This window comes from Strigops habroptila, chromosome 3, assembly GCF_004027225.2.
Source record: "Strigops habroptila isolate Jane chromosome 3, bStrHab1.2.pri, whole genome shotgun sequence".
Lineage (NCBI taxonomy): Eukaryota > Metazoa > Chordata > Aves > Psittaciformes > Psittacidae > Strigops > Strigops habroptila.
The window spans coordinates 6,823,977-6,845,039 of NC_044279.2; the positions used below are offsets into that span (position 1 = coordinate 6,823,977).

Here is a 21,063-nt window from a genome sequence, read left to right on the forward strand (position 1 = left end):
CTCTGCTGCCGCCTATGAGGAAGGTGTCAACTGCAATGAAGGCACCCTTCAGCCTTCTCTTCTCCAAGCTGAACAAGCCAAGTCACCTCAGCCACTCCTCGTGAGTCTTGTCCTTAAGACCTTTCACCACCTTGGTCACCCTCCTCTGCACACACTTTTAATAGTCTGATGTCCTTCTGATATTGGGGCACCCACAACCACACACAGAACTCAAGGAAGGCCACACGAGTACACTGTAGAGTGGACAGTCACCTCCCTTGACCAGCTAGCTACACTGGGTTTGATGCACCACAGGACATGGTTGGCCCTTTGGGCTGCCAGGGCTCACTGTTGGCTTCTATTCAACTTGCCAGTCATATACATTGGTGAGTTCCCCCCTGAGCCTTCTCTTTAGTTTAAACAGTCCCAGCTCTCTCTGCCTCTCCTCACAAGACAGATGCTCCAGTCCCAGACAGACTTCTCCAAGGGGCAACCCAGAGATGGAGGAGAGCTGTGAACTCAAAAAGTTAGCGAAAACTACTGCAGTCGTGAAACGTGGTGTTGTGGTTTAAACCCAGTGGGTAACTCAGCACCACACAACTGCTTGCTCACCTCCTCCTGTTTCCCCACAGCCTTGCTGGGATGGGGAGGAGAATTGAAAGAACGTGAACCCCACAGGTTGAGATAAGAAAGGTTTAATAACTAAAGTATAATATAATACCAATATAAAGTACAATATAATACCAATATAATAACTAAAGTACAATATAATACTACTACTAATAATGATAAGGGAAATAACAAAGGAAGAGAATATAAAACTAAAAGGGGAAAGGGAAAAAACCCCAATAACCAGCAGTGATGCCCAATACAATTGCTCGCCATCTGCTGTCCGATGCCCAGTCTGACCCAAGCAGCGATTGATCCCTTCCGGATAACTCCCCCAGTTTCTATACTGGGCATGATGTGCTGTGGTATGGAATAGCCCTTTGGCTGATTTGGGTCAGGCATCCTGTCTGCTTCCCCCTGGCTTCTTGTGCCCCTCCTCAGGGGCCCTGGGGAGGGAGTGTGGCTTGTGGATGGAGTGCTCAAGCCATGTGCTGGACAGGGTCTCCCTATGACCTATGGAAAGGGGCTCCGCTGGACTCCTCCAGGCTGCGCACAGGCAGCGCTGCCCTCAGCTAAGGAGCTGCTTGTGACACAGCAGGAGAAGCCCCTGGCCAAGGCCATGCTGTGACCTGACTTTGGCCCTGCCGTGGTGACACCAGGACCCTGCTGCACAGGGGCACAGGGAGGGAGACAGGCAGAATGTCCCCGCTGTGCCATGGCCACCAAGGGCAGGGACAGCCCCTGGGCACAGGGACCACCTTGGCCACAGCACCCCAAAGGCCTTCCTCTGGTGTGGCCATCACTGTGACAGAGGGGCCCGGCCACCCCATGTCACAGCGCTGCTTCCTGGCAACGCAGTGCCACCATGCCCGGGCAGGATGGAAGCGGAATTCGTCTGTCCTCCATGTCCAGCCATGGGGCATCAGGACAGGGCTGGCTGGGAGAGGATGTCTTTGAGGGGCCAGTGGGATTAATTGGAGGGGCTGAGGGGGGAAGAGTTGTGGCTGGATGAGGCTGCTGGAGCTTCTCCACTGCAATTCCAGCTCCTGGCAGGGCCATGTTCAACGTTACATCTGCTGGATGGAAATCCTGCTTCATCCTTCCTTCAAGGAACAGAGACAAGCTGTAGGGCGATGAGAAGCACCACAAACACCTGAAGGTGACCAAGGCCTTTTCAGCTGGATAGTTTTGGCAAAAGTTGGCTTGGTGGCTTGCCAAGGCCATGGGAATACGTTCTCAGTGCTTGAGGAGCACCACAGAGCTTGTTGTCATTGCCTGTGGAGCCAGTGCCATTAAGGAATGGGGTGCAAAGACATTACAAGGGGAATCAGTGTTGGTGCCTTCCCCTAGAGCTCTGGAGCACCCACTGGTGTCCTGCCAGGCACGGGAAGGATTCTCACTCCCAAGGTGGATCTTGCCAGGGGGTTTTGCTGCTCTCGGGAGCCCCTGGTATGGCTCAGGGTTGCGGAAGGGAAGAGGCCAGGCACTGGTGGTGTCCCTGTAGGTGTGAGCAACCCAGTGGCTGGCATCGGCTCGTGCTTCCACGCTTAGGGTGCAGCTGATCGCCAGCTCTGGGGTCAGGAAGGAATTTCCCCCCGAGAGCACATTGGCTCTGGTCCCACAGGGGTTTCACCTTCCTTTGCAGCATTGAGCACAGCCCCTTGCCAGGGCTCCCCTGGGCCAGTTTGGGTAAGTTCTTGCTGCTCTTGCAGCAATTAGGTGCTTTTCAGCATGAAGTCATCACCAGTACCCTGGTCTGGGATCAGGAAGGGTTTCTAACCCCCAGAGCAGATTGGCCTTGGTCCCCAGGGGGGTTTTTGCCTTCCTTGGACACATTTAGCACAGCCGTTTGCCACGGCTTCTCTGGGACATTCTAAGTGCCTGCTCCTCTTGCAGCATGAAGACACTGTGGGGGCCCTGGATTCTCCGGAGCTGCCACTTTTCAGCTGTCTTTGCATTCAATAGAAGTGGAGTTTTCTCCTTGATCCACATTCATGTTGTGTTGTGCTGGGCTTATCCTGGGAGTCGTGTCCTCAGCTCTGCTATCAGCAGTGGCTCGTACGCTCACACCATGGGCCTGGCAGAGCCGGGAGAGTTGGTGGGATGCCCAAGCCTAGGTCAAAGTGTCCCAGTAGCCGGAATGCAGGGCATGTTCATCCACTGCCTCCTACCATTCGAGCTCAGCCTCAGGGGTGCGCTGAGAGCTGCCTTTAAGTTGATAGTTTATGGGACAATTTGTTGTTTCCACACAGAAATGTGATTCATTAGAATAGGCAAAACCTGAATCCGTCAATACAGGAAAAGGTGCTGATCTCCATGGTGTTTCTAAAAGAAAACAGCTAATTCACAGCAAAGAAGGGCAGGGAGAGACCTCAGAGGAGAAAATATTCTAATCCCAGCTCTAAGGCAAGCTACAAGGGGAGGCTGGGAACCTGCAGGAATAATATTGCTTACGCTCAGACTTACGTGAGACCCTTCCTCATCCACTTCTTCAAGATGCATTTCTGCCTTATCCAGTGAGACAATCCCCCCTCAAATTGCAGATCTCACCTGTGAGTGCCACGTGTCTTTTCAAAGTTGTATCTGTGCTTGATTTCACCAATTTCAGATGGAAGCCCGTGGTGTTTTCCTATGTGCACGTGGCTGCCACCATCTCTCCTGGGGTTGTGGTAGTTTAGCCCTTCTCAGTGCATGGGAATGAAGAGGAGGGGGAATTCAGCACTGGATTTGGATGTGGGTTTTCTCCCTTTTCCAGGAGATGATGATCCACACCAATGATCCCAGCCAGAGTCTGGGAACAGCAGTTAGTTTCTCATAGAAACGGTTTGATTGGCACCACTGAGCTGCAAACCTAGTGGGCTTGATGATAGATTCTGACTGCCTGAGGATAAGTTCTTCTCTCTAATCTCACAGCAAGGGGCAGAAAGCTCATCTGGCACCTTTTGTACTCGCATACATCTGGGAAAGGGATAGCAGATCTTTTGAAAAGGAGATGCAGAGTGGGACCAGGCATGTAAAAGGGAAGAAAGCGTCATGTTGAAAGTCTCTATCTCAAAGGGTTTACCTTGTGGGATTTGGTGTTCTTTGGAGCAAGAATACCCTTAGTAAGGGACAAACGAAAAAAGCACTAATCCTATTTGCTGGTAAGTTTTAGTTACAGAAAATGATGTGTGATGGAATCATTGCTCAACTCCTCGCCATTTTTAACCCAATTTATCAAGAACTTTCTTAAAAATACTGAATACCATGAGAATAGATGGAGAGATGGGCAAGAGTGAGATGCACTGAAAGAAAGGCTGCAGTAGAGGTTTCTCTACCAGTCAGTAATGAATCAATGAGAAAGGCAGGAAAACCTTTGGTGTGAAGTTTCTTTTATCAGTCCCTGTGGAAACAAACCCCAAACCCTAAGTATGCTCAAGCCTTGCCTGCGTTCTGCTACCTGGCAGATAAATGAGTCTGAGTCAAGAACGTTGGACTAGCGAAGAATTTGGATTAATCTGGGCACTTATGACTTGCTTTTCCATATAGAAGACTTGTAAATAAGTGCTAATGAGTGCTAATTGCTGCTTCTTCACCAGTCAAGCCCAACTGGATCTAAAGAGTAGCTGATGACTCCTCGGAGCACCTGAGATTTATTTACTGGATTAGCCATTAGGGAAGTGACATGGATTTCTAATTACCTTGGCAATCACTGAAAGAACTGCCTTTTACTTCTTGCTCCCTGACCATGCTCAGCATGTTTCCCTGTGGTTTAGGGAGAAGGAGCTTGCCCATGAACATCAGAGCACAGAAAGTGGTATGTAACATTTGGGTGTCTGGTTTTCACTGTTCTTGCTCAACCTGAGATTCTTCTAGGTATGGAAACAGTTACTCCACTTGGTGTTAATTTCCTAAGCAAAAAATTACCTGCTTCTTTTTAATACGGACATGTAATTTCTTCAATTATGTTGTTTTAATACACATAGCAAAGATAATTCTCCTTAATTATTACCTTGAGCACGTGGCTGCAGATGCTGTTTACAGATATATTTTTTTCAGTAGGAAGTCTGCATTAGTCCTAAATATTGAAGTGGTTTTCATTATTGAGGGTGCTAATAAGTTATTCAGCTGCAGCTTTCATGTGTCAGATCAGGGCTGTATTGACTTCATGGTTGCAAAGCCCTCTTTAACGCAGGGGGAAAAACAGGACCCAACCCTTAAGCAAATTAATTGGAGTCATTCCAGACACCTGCAACTGCCACATGCAACCATCAGTCTTGTGGCTGACATTTCCAGGTAGAGAGGTAGGTTTCTGTTTGGAATGGGCATTAACCAGTGACTGGGAACCTCTGAAGCCTGAGAACAGTGTAGTGTGCTGCTGTTGGTGATGTGTTTTCTTCTGAGCAAGAGTCCTTGCTGTGTTTCTTCAGTAAGGACTCTGACCTTGTAATGTCCTCCCTGAGCATGAAGTTCTCCCTCAGCGATGTCCTCCAGCAACAGGAGCCTCCTCAAGTGGTCTTCTCCCACCCATCTCAAGGCTGGAAGGAGAGTGGGGAAGGGGAGGAGGCATGTTGGTAGGATGAGTGTGTTAGACTGAGATTCGGGTCTCCAGGCCTAAAGAGGCTGCAGCAAACCAAGGCAAAACAGTGGCTTTCAGCCTGTCTTAGTTCACAGAAGCTTCTGCAGCAGAAGTGCAGAAGCTCAGATGGGAAATCTGTGCTTCTTGCCTTCATTGCCTCTTACATATGCCTGACTGTGTATCCATGACCTCTGGAGACTTCATGGAGATGGGCTGAAAACTACAGGTATAATCAAGGAGGAGGAGGAGATCTTCCTGAGTGGGATATTCCTTTGTAGCTCACTTTATTCTCTCCTATAATAAACCATGATGGGAGCCAGGACTTTCATCACACACCTTGCACCCACAGCACCCCAAGCTGCGCAGGGAGAGGATATTCATGGGGAAGAACTATGGGACTGAACATCCCTTGTACCTAAAGGACCAAAAGGAGCTGAAGCAGAGCCTAAAACAAATAAACACAATAAATCGTTCTGTAAGCAGTAGGAAAACAAAGTCTGGTTTCCAAAGGCTTCACATCCCCTGTGTCTACACAGATTCCCTTAAGAGTGCATTAAGCGCTCTTCCCTCCTCCTGCTAAGACTTTACTCTTGTGTTCCTCAGCCATGGGCAAGGCCATACACAACTTCTTGGGCTTATTTCGAGCTGTGCCTGGGCTCACCAGCTCACGGGCTATTTGGTTAGCCAGAAGGACAAACAGAACACTGTCACCCTTACACTGTTGCTTATGAGGGAAGGTGCTAAGTTCAAACTCTTCTTGTCCTGTACCCAACCAGTGCTTTTCACAAAACATGCAGTTATTTCATGTCTGATTTTTAGCTGTCAAAGTTGGTAGAAATTGGCCACTGGACCACTTGTGGGGACAGATGGAGAGACAGAGCCATCATGGGGTGTGTTTTGCATCTCAACATCCGTAAATCTTGCTTCCATCCCTGGCTCCTGCTGGCTTTGCATCCATCGTGCTGCTCGCAGTCATGTGTGCACAGAGACTCTGCTCAGCCCATAATATTTCACGATGTTTCTCATAAGCCTCCAACAGCTTGTTAAATGAGATAATCCCAGCTGCATACTTCCTACAAATGTTTCCATTCATAGATCCAGCACTTGCTTCTTTTAATTAAAGGCAATGCTCCCAGTTTGGATATGTATCGTCATCAATGAAGTGAAAGACATCTTTAAATAAGAAACACAAAATACTATTAACATGAGATACTAACACCCCTGGTCATTTTAGAAAGTTGTTTTCCCCCTCTAATTAAAGTGCAACTTATAAAATGTAGCTCTTATACTCTTTTCCTTCCTCTTGTATGATTTTTCTTACAATATCATTCAGGTCTGTTTATTTTTTGTAACTATTTACCCAAGAGCATCATTTGGCAAAAGAAATCTAATGCTTTGGGGGAAAATTAAAACAATGATTTAGGGCTCCCAGTGACTTAAAGCTGAATTTTGTCTAATGTCAGATTTCAGTAAATTCTATTAGTTTGTAATTCAGATGTTGTTTATTAGGTTTGGAAGGGACTGGACAGGAGAAATAGAAAATAAGGGGCAGAACATTACTAGCATGGAATATAGGGGGAAGAATGGAGAGAGGAACAGGAGAGAGATGGTCGCTTTGATCCAACCAATATTTGCACATAGGTTAACCTTGCTCAGGATTTCCATTAAACTGGATCCTGTCGTAGACAATGACACCATGCTCTTTTCGTGATGTATTTGTAGATATTGAGTTGAGCTTTCCAACAGTGAGATTCCTTTCAAGTCAAACACAATCTGAAGTATTCCAGGTCTGTTACTTTGACATAAAATAATTAAAAAGGAAGCATAAATTATGCCTTATTGTTTATATACTTGTAATTATGTATCTCTAGAGTAGTAAGGTGACTGTGTTCCAGCTTAAGTGTTTTAGCTGTGCTTTGGATATGTGGGTGGAGATGCTTTATGAATGTGTGTTTAGCTTCATGCATGGTTATGCAAGAGCATTTGCTTAAATAGAGGAATCCCAGGAAACACAGAGATAGCAGGCTTTGTGCCCTGAAGCACCAGCAATCTCTGCAGAACCCTCACAGCTCCAAGATCCAGCCCCAGGGGAGAATAAGAAGAAGGAGCATATTTACAGGGTACCATGTTGTGCAGCATTAATACCCGTTGCAATAATCCAATTAATTTCCAACAGCTGGAGGGGCTGCCCATGAGATGGCATCATCCAGTCTAAAGACTCCAAGAACTGACCTGTCCTTGATGCTGAGGGAAAACATGCTACAAAGGTGGTTCCTGGTGCAGTGGTCAAAGCAAAACCCAGCATGATGGACCCCCCCAACAGACCGGTCCTTGGAGCTTTTTAAGAGTGTAGGTTATTTTTTTGTATATATAAGCCCCTCTTATCCCCCCCAAAAAACCAAACCCAAAACAAACAACGAAACAACCACCAAAAAAAGCAATCAAACAGAGTTTATTTTCTTACATAAAAATGCATAGAATCACAGACTGGTTTGGGTTGGAAGGAACCTTAAAGCTCATCTAGCTCGAACCCCCTGCCATGGGCAGGGACACCTTCCACTAGAGCAGGTTGCTCAAAGTCCCTTTTCCTTTGGAAAGAGCCCACATTTTCCTAGTGAAGACCAAGACAAAAAACTCATTGAATACCTCAGCCTTCTAAATGTCCCAGGTAACCAGGTCTCCCATTTCATTCAGAAAGAGCCCACATTTCCCCTAGTCTTCCTTTTATCACTGAAGTACCTACAGAAGCTTTTCTTGCTGCCCTTGACATCCCTGGCCAGCTTTAAGTCTGTCAGGGTTTTAGCTTTCCTAGCCTGATCCCTGTCTGCTCAGACAGTTTCTCTGTATTCCTCCCAGGCTACCTGTCCTTGCTTCCACCCTCTGTAGGCTTCCTGTTTGTCAAGGAATTTGTCCAGGAGGTCCTTTTTCATCCTGGTGTTTTTGCCTGACTTACTTACTCTTTGTTCTGATGCATCACATTTTCAGTCTAAATTGATAAGATAAGACGAAGGCATGGATCTGGCTCTCGGAACATCATCTGTGCTTGATTAGATGAATTAGATGTGTGCATAGCCAGCTTCTGCTCTGGACAGTGATGAGAGAGGAAGCAGAAGGAGCCAGAATACCTGATGCTCATGGTACAGTTACGAAGGCCAGCTATGCAATTAGCTGTATCCCATCAGTCTGTCCTGTGCTGGAAGAGGCTGACAAAGAAAGTATACTAAAGGGATGTGTTTTGGACCTCTTTTTGCAGCTTTCAGCAATAGGTGTCAGAGCTCCTGGCGTGGACTGGCTTGGGGGCTGCCTGCAGGGAGGTTTTTTGGGAGAACATCTAAGTGTGGGTCTGACCTTGCTCCACGGTGGAATTGCACTATCATTTTGGACATCTCACATAGGTTTGTCATTCCTATGGAGTCAGGTGTGGGCTGAGCTGCTCAATCTGGGCCGTTGCAGCGTGGCTGCTCACAGTAAAGCAAGGCAAACCATGTCATTCTGGAGTACAGCAGCAGTCTTGGCACAGTCTATTTGTCTGTGGATTCTTCTTCAGCATCAAGCCTGTCTGTGAAGGTCTCAGGTGTCTCAGACCAGCTTTTCACATCTACCATTCCTGCCCCAGCTCCTGGAGCACATTTGGGAGCCAGTAATGTGATACAGATGTGTGTGATTACCCCAAAGAAAATAGGGAAAGCAGATATTCCCTTCTGGCTGTTTCTATGTTTGAAGACTCTGCAAGTCCTTACAACTTCATCTTTAGCGGTTTTCGTGCTCCGAGGCCACACACCTCTCTGCCCTCCTTCCCCCCCTTCCTGCCTTCATTCGTTTCCTTCCACAGAACCATTTCCGTTCTCCAAATGTGAGCTTTATTAAATTGCATTCATAGCTCATTAGGGCCTGCCAATTCATCTAAGGGAGCACAAAGCCAATATTCCTTGTGAAAAGCCATTAAAGCCAGAATGCTGAAGAAGAAAGGCACCCACAGGCCTGCTCACAGGCTTTGTGATGGGCTGCAGCACAGAAGCCTGCCTGAACATGAAAGACTTCTTCATTTAGTAAAGCTATGCTGAATGTATAGGGCTAGATACGGATGTGTCCTGAGCACCAGTCACATGCAGAACTCCTTGAAGCACCTTTACAAAGCCACATCCTTGCTTGCTTTTAAGGGATCTGCCAGTCCATGATGCCAAGGGGGATGACAATGGAGTGTCCTGCTAGAAAACTAGGTTTGGGGCAGCAGAAGGTTACCAGGACCGAGGGCTCAGCTTGGGATACAGTGCCTTATGGGGTCTTCCTTTTTTTTATCCAGAAACTTAAATCTTCATATAAAAAGATGAGTTTGCACTGCCCAAACAGTGGCCTGATGCAGAGGCTTTCAAGAAATAGCTCCCTCCCCTGTCTCCCCTGCTCCAGCTCAAACCCTGAGAGTGAGCAGCAGCCCCAGGCATCCTGCTGGAGCAGTTCTGCCTCAATCTTCCTCTTCCACTCCTCCACAATCCATTTGGTCCAGGATTTCCAACACGGGGACAACCTATACTGTGTTTTCCTGATGTGTCCAGAGCTCACAGTCCCATTTGAGATGGTGCAGGACTGGGGGGACATGGTCTGTGCACCCCTGTTTTGGCAGCTGCATCCTCACCATGGGGAGAAATCACAGCATGGCTCTCACATCAGCAGGCTGTGGAAATGGAGATTTCAGTTCTAGTTCACAAACTTGCTCTCAGCTTTTATAACAGTATGAAGGTTTTCACATGGGTGTGTTTTTTCTGTCTTTGTGGTATAAATGAATATAATGATGTTGTATCATTGCACCACTTGTACTGCTTTTTTCTCTGAGGACTAAATCATTAAAGCAGCCGTAGGTTTTAGATACTCAGAACCTAATAAATTTTTTAATAAAGGCTCTTGGTTATGTAGTTTCTAATATAACAGCTATTCCTGCATCAGTCCTGCTGGAATCTACCTCAGTTACAGTTGAGCTACTAAAGCATCATCATTCCTTAGATATGTTCTAAAACATCCAGAAAGTATGATGGGAGCTAGAAAGAAATGCTGTTCACTGTTGGGCAAAACCCCACCACACTTCCCTGGGGCTGTAGGCACGTCAGTTCCAGAGCTCTCAGCAGCAGCAGCAAGACTTTTTTCCTGCATCATGCTTGATGAGTGCACAGGCAGCTCTGCTGCCACCGGGGAGCAGGTCATGGGGTTTTGTTCTTGTATTGACCCTCCTCTGAGACCTGGGCACTCAGGATGAAGGCAAAAAGGTTTTTTGACTTCTCAGTTGAGAAGGTAGGAAACAAGTAATTAATTAATTAATTCACATTTTCAGTTGTGCTGAGAAAGAGGAAAACCCAATGTTTTCTTATGGTTAGAAGAGTAACTGTTATTTTATGCATTGGGGGAGAGCAGCTAGCAGGCCTTTAGGTTTTCTCCCCAGACAAGAATAGTTGCTCTTTCATTTCAGATTCAAAAGTGGAAACAAATGTGCTTCTTAGTGCATATCTTCTCTCATTCAAAAAAAGAATCCAAACCCAAAGAACTATGTTCTCTGCTGATAGAAATCAGCACAGCTCCAAATTTATACTGTCTGAGATGCTGGCCATGGCTTTACAGGCACAAGTGATTTGAAGAGTAGCACTGCAGCTCTTTTAATGTTAGCTGAAGGCCTGTGGGGAGCAGGGAAGTTGCAGGGAGCAAAGATTTTGGGAAGCAACTCACATTTATCTGTGTGCCACCTGGGGCAGCTCCATGCAAACCAGGGCTTTTGTGTAGAAAGATGTACCTTAGGCCCTCCTACCGATCTACTGAGCAATCTGAAGCAAATCAAACCCTGTGCTGCATTCAGACAACCTGCTTAGCATCCATCCTTCCCCACCCCGGTGATGGAGCTTTGTCTCAGTGCCCAGCTGGCCCTCCATCCCCTCTGCTCATGCTGGTGCCTGGCTGCTTGTGTTTTGGTGCCAAAGGTGATGCTGGGACCATAACTATTTGCTTTTGTTTTCTATCTGTCTGTGTAAAGCTGAACACCCCCCCCCAACCCCTTTATATTATTCATATGCAATACCACCTGCCTTGTAGAAAAAGCCCTTGGTCCCTGACTTTCCTCCTTCTTTTATGTGCTGACCAAAAAGGTGATGTTTTTCCCCCATGGTGTTTCCAGGCTGAGACAGGGGACAGCGGGAGCATGCAGCCAGTTCAGTGAAGATGTCTGAAGCAATCCTGGTTCAGACAAAGCAGACCTCTCCTGCTTTGTCTCAACTGTGAGATTAGGATGATGTTTCTGGTAGCTTTTGCAGCAAAGGTGGCCTGGAGGCAGGATTTGGAGGTGGCTGCCGAATGGGGAATGGTTTTTGGGAGCATCCCTTCTGCAGGAAGGACAAGGTGAAGGAAAGCAAGTGCTTGTTTTCTCATTTCAGCATGGGGCACATCAGATGCACAAATAGGCTGTGTGAGAGCCCTTTGCTGTGAGCTCCTGTGGTTGATATTGATTTAACATGAGTAGCAGGGTGGGAGAACATCCCTAACAAGGCCACACTGCTGAGCAGCAGAGATGCTTCCTTGGCTCCAGATTCATCTTACCAAGGCTGGAAACAGCCCAACCAAAGAAACCCATAACAGTGAAAAAGTGCATTGCTAGAGAAGGGGGAAAACAGGTAGAAAAGTCTTTCTGCTAAAGCCCTTTGCTGCAGTGTCACTTCTGCTCCTGAAGTGCTGAACAGTGGGACTGTGAAGGTGAAAGCCTTTGGGTGTCCATACAGCCACACTTCACCAGCACTGAGCAGCCAGTGATGAAAGGAATGCTGGATTCTGCCCTAAGAATAGTATTTTCTTACTGAATTTTAATTCACAAAATGCCCCTTGCTCCTCACAATGCCAGTAAATAAAAAGTAGATTCTGAATATCTCTACAATTTCCCTTTATTTAGGTCCTTGCACTTCTACACATTCCCCCATGCCAAACTGGGAGTAGCTGTATTTCCACTGGCTTGAATTCACTGCAGTTATACCAGGATCACACCGTGTTGGCTTCAAACTGATGTTGGAGAAGGGATGATGATGGTGACGTGCCACCTTCAGACTTGTCCGTCGCCACTTGGCACTTCGGACACTGAAGCTGGGAACCATCACCCACAGCTGGATGAAATCAGGAATATTTGATATGAAGTTGCCCACTATTAAACTGGCAGGAAAAATGCCTTGGCCACCAGCCTGTGTGCTCTTGTTGCTGCCTTGGCTTTGGGAAGCACATGTCCTGGGCTTGCCATGAAGAAACCTTGTGGATCCATTTCAAGAGAAGTTGGCAGTATAACAGTAAAAGAATATCCATCAGGAACATTGGTTCCTTCATATATTTTTCATTCAAAGCCTCTTTTCCTAGCCAATAACCCCATATCTGTTATAATTACTATATTATATTTATAATATATACCATAAGAACCAGTCTCAAACTGATACCTACAAGATCTATGCCTGCATCAGCAGCTCATGCACCCACTCCTCCCTGACTACAGCAACCCTATGGGTTTTTAAACAAAAATTACTTCCTAAAAGGCAAATACACCCACTCATACACCTGCATGCCCATAGCTATCAGCCTGGGTTTCCAAATTAATCCAGACTTCCATTAAGGGAGAAAGTGGAGGAGACCCTTGATGCTTTTTTTCTTATAGCAGCATGGAGACAGATGGGGGGGGAAATAATAAGAGTAGTAAGGAGAAGAGAGGAAAGGAGACAGCCCTTTTCTCCCCACTGGAACATACTCTGAAAACAGCCACTCTCAGGCAAACAGGAGCTTTTCTTCTGGCTGGCAGGTGCTTTTTAAGGAGAGGAAGGCATCACTTGTGTTAGTGCAGAGGCTTCTCTTGGAGGAAGAAGCAGCACAGAGCTGGGTGACGGGAAGCAGTGGCAGGGCAGATGGGGTTGTTGTGCTGGGTGGTAATGGGAAAAATAAATGAGCCTGTGCTGGGTCGAAAACATCACAGATGTGACTATTACAGGCTTGCTGGTGCAGCGGGTTCCTGGAAGAGAGCTGTTTGTCTGAACAGCCATCCTGTGCACTCTAGCCTGTGACAAACACAGAGCAACCCAGGGTACAAGGAGACCCATGTCACGGTGCTATAATAAGACACATGGCATCAGGAACAGTATTACCCCTTCCAGGAGAATAGCAGGCATTTATGGAACAGCCCTTTTCACTAACTGAAGAAGCTCTTGTTGAAAAAAACCCAAACTGCTGAAATCTTAATTTTCTCATTTGGTGTATAAATTAAGAATCAAGTAGGCTGGGTCAAATAGACTTTTCCCATCCACCTCTTGATGTGAATAATGAAGCCTTTCAAGGAAAAGGCAGTACTGTTCAGGTGTTATCTGATTTAGATCTTTTCTCATTTGTGCTGTGATTTTCAGTTCATTGCCTTCCATAGATCCGCTTTGCTTTAACAGTCTGAAACTGCCTGAGCAGTGGCACTTCTGGGAACCAGCCACTCATCTAACCTGCCCTGATGATGGAGAACAAAAGGACAAGAATCCATTTTGCCTTTCAGATGTGCAGTGAGATGGAAAGCAAAGGAGGATTTAGAATAGGTCATGTCCAATGAAGCGAGGTGCTGAGCCAGCAGCCCTGCTTTGCTTTGCAATGAGAGCTGAGCAATGAGCACCTCCATCACCTTAGTTAAGTGTCTGAGGTGGAGTGGGTGAACCTAAGGAAGACAGCAAGCTCAGATCTGGTGTGTAGTGAAGGCTGGAGGTAGGTGAGGTGAGTCCAGGTCTTTGTCATGGGATTCTAGGGAGAACTACTGGTGCTTTTCCAGGCTTTTCCAGGCCTTCATCCACAGTGTGATTCCCCACTTGAACCACACTGGTAGGGAGCAATGGCCTTGTCTGCGCAGTGGATGCACCCAAACCTAAGGGTGAATGGTGGATACACAATCTCCAAGAATTCCGAATCTTCCTGGACAGACCCTGCAATGCTTGGTGATGTTGGTCTGTTTTCCCAAGTTAGCAGAAAGGTGGAAGCAGCTCTACAAGGGCAGGATGAGCTCACCCTAACTGCAAGGCTTTGCTCACACTGGTGAAGTCATCTGGCCATAAGCCTGTGAATATATGTGCTAAGGTACCTCTGCCAGATAAATGAACTCTTCTGTCACCTCCTGACCATTTGACTCTGGCCCAGGGTTCTTAGTTCAGGCTTATTAAGACTGTAAAAAACATCTGCCTAACATGCCTGTGGTGCACAGAATCCAGCTGGATAAGGAGATATAAAGGGTCTGCACACTGCAGCCTGGTGCATCATTAGTCTTGAAATAAAAAGGATTTGAGCACAGCAGCTTACATGGGAGTTACACTGGTGGACACCATCACTTTATTATTCTTTTTAAACATACAAACCATTGCAATGGCATTGGGTTTGCACAGGTAATCCTGGCAGGTTTGCCCTAATAGTTGTACCTGACAACTGGATTGTTAACATCCCAGACTCAACCTGCTCCTTGACTTCCGAGCATGGGAATAAATCAAGTCAAACTATCATGATGGTTATGGGCTCTGCTACTTTAGGAAGTTGGACAGGTGAGGTTTATGCTTCAGTGTTCCTTAAGAATATCCACAAAGGTCCATTTCAGAAGGGACATTATTGCTCATGTGAAGTCTTACCATGGAGATGGAACCAGGACAGAACTTGCTCTGCAGCAGCCAAGCTCTAAGGTGTGGTTAAAACAGGGATAAAGCAAAAGCCACACAGGACAGAAAGCTTTCTTGTTAAGGGGATTGAATTTGCATGGAAATGCTCAGCGAGGAAGATGGTGGTGCACAATGCAAAACCTCACACTAGCTGCTGTTTTCCTGCCTGCAGAGCCCTGATTAGATCTTATCTGACCATAGTTGGCATAGTCGGCAAGCACTGGAAACACACGAACATGGCAAAACACAGCACAGTCGACTCAAAATGTGACCCATGGGAGCAAAGAACATCTGGATTCCTCTCCAGTGGGAGGCTGGTCAGTGGCTGTGCTGGGAGATGCAGTGTGAGGAGAAAAGGCAAAAGCCACATCTTGATTTGGGAGAGGAAGGTATGAGGTTGCAGCTAGACAGTGCCTCTCGAGAGCATAGCATAGTAAGGTGGCAAGCAAGGTGGTAGGAAAACAGGTTGAATACTTCATCTGGTAGGTACTTCTGGGGCAGTGGCAGCCTGGGGGTTGTGGGGAGCTGGCAGGAGGTTGCTCCTGCCTGATCATACCTGGCTCTTTCCAAATAGTTGCTTTTGTGCTCATTTTCCATGAGCTCTGCCTTGCCTTTCCCATGCAAAGCCAGGTCCCAGCCCAACCGTGGAGCCTCACAGGCATGTCACAGAAACCATGTGGAGATGTGGGGCACCACTACTTAATTTGTCTCTTTGGTCCAAGCTATTATCAAAACTGAGTGAGATTGGAGGAGCAGCTGGTGAAAGATGCACAGCTCCTGAGCTGTTTCTCACACCAGGCTTTTGTTTTAGCTAGAGGCACAGACCTGCACTTAGGGGTTGAGGTTTAGGTGTTTGTGAAGGGTTGTGTTAAGGTGCATGAGTTTCAGTGAGACTCAACACAAAACATGCCAGTGACAGGGATGATCAGACCAATGGCTTCTCTGATCCTCAGTTTCCCCTCTATAACTGCAATGATGGTGATGCTTCTCAAACAGCATGCAGGGAGGAGAAATCAAGACAAGAGCCTTGATGGTAAACAGGACAGGGATCATCATATTCCAGCAGAAATTACTGCAAAGCTGAGGTGAGGAGCCTTTTTTTGTCAGCTGCTGTAGAGCAGACTGTCCGCAGCAGTCACTGCTTATAGCCCTGTACATGTGAGGGAGATGAAGAAGGAAGGGAGATGAGGGAGGGCAAGCCAACAAGAGCCTGAGAAGGCACAGTTCAGCCCATAGTTGGTCTGAAAGTGCATTTGGCAGCTTGATGGTGGAGGGAAAAATGGGTGTTGCTAGATGCAAGGAGCAGAGTTCAATAAAGCACCCCGGCTTTCCTTGCTTTCTATGCCTATGCAAATTTAATTAAGGGAGAGTGTCTAAACCAAGCCATTTAGTTAAATGAGTTTTTAAAGTGCACAAAGTGAACTTCAGTTCCATCAGAGAAAGCCACCTGCATTGTGGCACAAGGCTTAGAGACACTGTTTGATTAAACACCATTTAACAACCTTTGTGTGGCTGTAGCTTTCATATCAATTAGATGAAAGCACATTTTTCCAGCTGAGTTACAGAGCTCTGAAAAAATGACATTCAACCTTTTACTAAAACCCTTTCTCTCACCACCAAACTCTGCATAACTTACCTTCTGGAGATCGTTTCACAGTCTGCTCACATCCCAGCAGACATGAATCTGGACAGCTGGAAGAATTATACTGGCTGACACTGGCCCTGGCATCCTGAAAGTCAGGAATTCCACTAAAACTTTCCAAAAAATGCCTGCTTTTGCTAAACACTGGCAACTTCTGTTTCCAGATCTGGCACTGAAAGAGACTTTTGGCTACAGTTGCAGAATTGGACTCTTCCTTTGCTTGGCAGCTCATGTGGTAATTATGTTGTGTAAATGAAGCAAAGAGAGGAGGGCACTGATTTAGACCTTGGGCAACTTCAGCTCAACCCCATCACTTGTTTGCTGATGGGGACTGTGCAGAGCAAAATAATTTGAAGTCTAGATCCAAAGGATCATCTCACTTTGGTGCCCCACACCAAGTTTCTGGCTACTCCCTGAGTAATGCCTGGTCTTGTGAACAGGATTATCTCCCGCATTAATTGTCCTCTATCAGCCTAACTGGTAGCTTCATGTTCAGGTATCTGCCCTCCACACAAGAAGAGCTGAGTTCAGGGCACAGCCCCAGGCAGGCCTGATGTCTCTGTTCTGGGGTGGCTGCAGTTAATTAGCAAAGCTCCTTCTCTCTTCATTATTCAGCAACATTAATGTCTGCCGAAGGAAAGAACAAGATGAGCCAAGTTCATTTCAGTTCTGTGAGAAACATGGGGCATTTGGCAAACAATATTTGCCAAATGGGAAAGAGAGAAAATGAGGAGATAAGAAAAAAAATTAATTTCCAGCTTCTAAGAGGACTTTACCAGTAACAATATAAAAGATAGCTGAGTGCTCTGCTTAAATGAAAAAAGTGATTACTTCTCAGGCAAGTGAATGGCTTTCCATATCTTCTTCCCCTGCCTGTGTCATTTCATTTTTTTCCTCCACTCTTCACTTATTATGTGACTCCATCAGCGCAGTGAGATGGTGCTGGAGGCTACTGACATATCTCCTCAGTGCAAATGGAGGAGATAGATAGGCAGAATAAGTCACCTCCTTTGGAGAGCAGAACTCTGGCCTGTCACTGCTGGAAGTCAGTTGTGTTGATGCAACATTCATGTGGCTTAGATGAGCACATCAAGCTCAGGAAGATGAAAACTCATAGTAGATGTACAGCTGTACAGTAAATTGCAGTACAGATGTACAGTGAAATTGCTTGAAGCTAAGGAGTTGTGAACCATCCTCAGTGTGAACATGGACCTGGTGCAAGCTTGGGCCAGGCTGGATTGGGAAGAGAGGCTTTTCCACGGTGCCAATCAGCAAAGCTGTGACCACTGGCTGCTTCACAGCTGGTAAGATCTGGCCTCTCTGTGTTATTTGAGGTTCACAAGCCCAGTTCCCTGATGGATATATTCACTGCATGAAAGAGCAGTGTGGTAGGCAGTTAAACCAGTGAAGCCCCACGTCCTACAGACACGTCTCCAGCTACACTTACATAGTTTGCAGGCTCCCTGATGTTCAAGCAAAGCAACCTGTCTTTCAGGGAGGAACAACTGGATCTTTTCTTTCTAATTTGCCTCCTCATTTGAAGAAAACTTTTCTTTTTGGGGCTTCCCTATGGTGGCATCATATGTGGTTGGAATCAGGTATGAGAGTAAAAAGTTACTGGGGGTGGAAGAGATCAACAAGCACATGCATAGAGGTGGTGACGAGAAAGGGTGTTATCAGATAAACCTCCTTCCCTGGGGGTATGGTCTATAAGCCCCAAGTGGGTTGTAAAGTCAAACTCTCACGAGCTGGGAACACCAGAATTAAACAGCCTGCACAGCCACAATTTGGGCCTTTGTGCACATTGAATGTGATGCATCCTTTAATTATCTGATCACCTATCATTTGGGGTTATTTTAATGCAGTGAATTGCTCTAGGCCACATTAACACATGCAGTTCAAGCTGCACACTGAATTCAACATTAATTTCCTTGCGAGCGCCTCTAATGCTTCAGCATCTGATCAATATTAATGCGTTTATCTTCACAGCGCTCCTGCGATATCACCAGCTGGTGATCCGAGGCACAGAGAGATTAAGGCCGAAATGATCAAATGCACTTGTTAATTTTGGGTGCTCAATTTGCAACACCAGGGATCTGATCCTCCAGGGCGCTTGGCATCTCACCACAGTTGGTGTGCCCGAAGCATAACTCCCATTGACTTGTTCCTGTCTCCCAGTGCTAATCCAGACAGAGTGGAAGGAGACTCATAGGGGCAGCTGTTTCACTGCGCAGCTGAATTCCCTATGCTGAGCTGTTCATAGCAAGGGAGAAATCCCAGAGGAAACACAACAAAAAATCAGTAAACCTGTATTGACTGAACATGAGCAGCTTGTGGCCAAGAAGGCCAAGAGCATCCTGGCCTGTATCATAATAGTATGGTCAGCAGGGCCAGGACATTGATGATCCCCCTGTACTTGGCACTGGTGTGGCTGCACCTCGAGTCCTGTGTTCAGTTCTGAGCCCCTCACTACAGGAGAGACATTGAGGTGCTGGAGCGGGACCAGAGAAGGGCACCGGAGCTGGTGCAGGGCCTGGACCACAGGTGTGATGAGGAACGGCTGAGGGACCTGGGGGGTTTAGTCTGGAGAAGAGAAGGCTCAGGGGGGACCTTATCGCTCTCTACAACTGCCTGACAGGAGGATGGAGCGAGGTGGGGGTCGGTCTCTTTTCCCAAGTAATAAGTGATAGAACCAGAGGAAATGGCCTCAAGTTGTGCCAGGGGAGGTTTAGATTGGATGTTAGGAAAAATGTCTTCACCATGAGGGTGGTCAGGCCTTGGAACAGGCTGCCTAGGGCAATGGTGGAGTCACCATCCCTGGAGGTGTTTAGAAGATGTGTACATGTGGTGCTCAGGGACATGGTTTAGTGGTGGACTTGTCAGTGTTGGGTTAACGATAGGACTTGATGATCTTAAAGGTCTTTTCCAACCTAAATGATTCTCTGGTTCTATGGTGTTAAATTAGAAGTCTTCGGGCATTTTATTCATTTTTTTTTTAGTATTTCCACAGGTCTTGAGTCCTTATCTCATCACCTGATGTTCTTTCAATGTCAACTTTGGAGCTGTAATGTCCCAACTCAGTACTCCTCACAAAAACCAAGCATGCAAAGCCATCAGCCAGACCAACTTGAGAAAGAATTAGTTCTCATTTTGACCAAAACTTGGCTCATTGATGAGGCTCAGCCTGTGGGATCTGGAGCCCAGGCCTCCACCTCGGCAGCTCAGGGACTGAGAGAGGAGACGAACGAGCAGGGTCTGTAATAGCCATGCAGCTCCTTAAAGTTATGAGACGTATTCGGCTCCTGCCAGCTCTCCCATTGCTCACATTCATCTTCACCACCGTGTTACTCTCTTCTGCTTTGGCACTGATGATAGTTTTTTTCCTCCCAGAACACTTTTATATGACTGTGATTTACAACCCTGAGTTTAAAGATTTATTGCAATGCACACATGGCACGGCAGACTCCAAATGATGTGTTCAGCCTGGTTATTATTCTCTTAAATCCCATTTTTTCCATAGTGAAACAAGTGGCCTCTGCATCATGTTGTCAAGACTTTTGTCCTCTAACTTCCTAGGTTTATTCAGATAAGAATGAAAACAGAAAAGTCACAACTTCAAGGGGCTGGCTGGCATCTCTGAACCTCACGAGTAATAAAAACACCTGGGAGCTTAACCAAGCACCAGATGGTCTTCAGAGAACTAATTGCAGGCTGAGCATTCACATCTCTATCAGTGCTTGCTTATTCCACTTTACAGACATGGTTAAAAACCCTAGGGTAATTTAAACTCCCTCTTCCCTGTGAGAAAAGCAGCACAGGCAGCAACCATCTATCACCTCCTCTTCCTTGCTTTTGTATGTTTTTGGACAGTGCTTTAACTATCTGAGATGAGCAAGGGCCTTAGGTCGTCTTAAAGAGCTTAAACTGATCAAAGGCTTTAATGTGCTGAAGGGTGGTGTAAGGACATCGATTAAACTTAACCCTAAAAAGAACACAAAACACTGTGTATCTAAGACCCGCAGAAGTCTCTTGTTTGGCACTTTGTTTTCTTCATGTGCATCCTCTTTGAAGTACAGTTCAAATTAAGGTCCCCTGAAGTGACTGAAATGTCTTCAGTTGGCTCAAAGGAGCATTGCTGTTGACATCAGCTGCAGCAGGTTCAGCCTAATTTTGTGGACATCCTTAGAGCCAAGTTTATATTTTCTGTACTGAACTTACAGTGTCAAAACTAATCTGGAAAACATTAAAACCCAACCATAAGCACTAGTTTCATCTGTGGTGAAAAACCCAAACCTGTTGTCCCCTATCAAAGGGCAGCTTCAAACTGTGTTTCTTTTTAATTACTATCCAATGAAAGAAATAGCAGTGAACCACTTTTTTAAGATAAGCAATTTTCTCATTTAAACAAGCATTTCAATATCTCCTTTAAAATAAGCAATTTTCTCTCTCTTTTTTAAGCAAGTAATTCTTATCATAAGTTAATTTTCTTATGACTCAGCATAATACCCAAGAGGATTTCCTCTAAATTTCCAAACAGGTCACCTTGGGTCAAAGGCTGGAGCTACAATACTCCCACTCTTGAAAATGCCAAGAGATGTGTGAAT

The 21,063-nt window shown here is 46.2% G+C and overlaps 1 long non-coding RNA gene across 1 annotated transcript; it reads right to left on the reverse strand.

Moving 5' to 3' along the window:
- Positions 1 to 899: 899 nt before the first annotated feature.
- LOC115605684 lies at positions 900 to 19,820 on the reverse strand. The gene is made up of 3 exons (XR_003990689.1): positions 19,808 to 19,820; positions 19,088 to 19,090; positions 900 to 998 (listed from the first exon to the last, which is right to left on the reverse strand). It is a non-coding gene; the product is annotated as an uncharacterized LOC115605684 (long non-coding RNA).
- Positions 19,821 to 21,063: the final 1,243 nt, after the last annotated feature.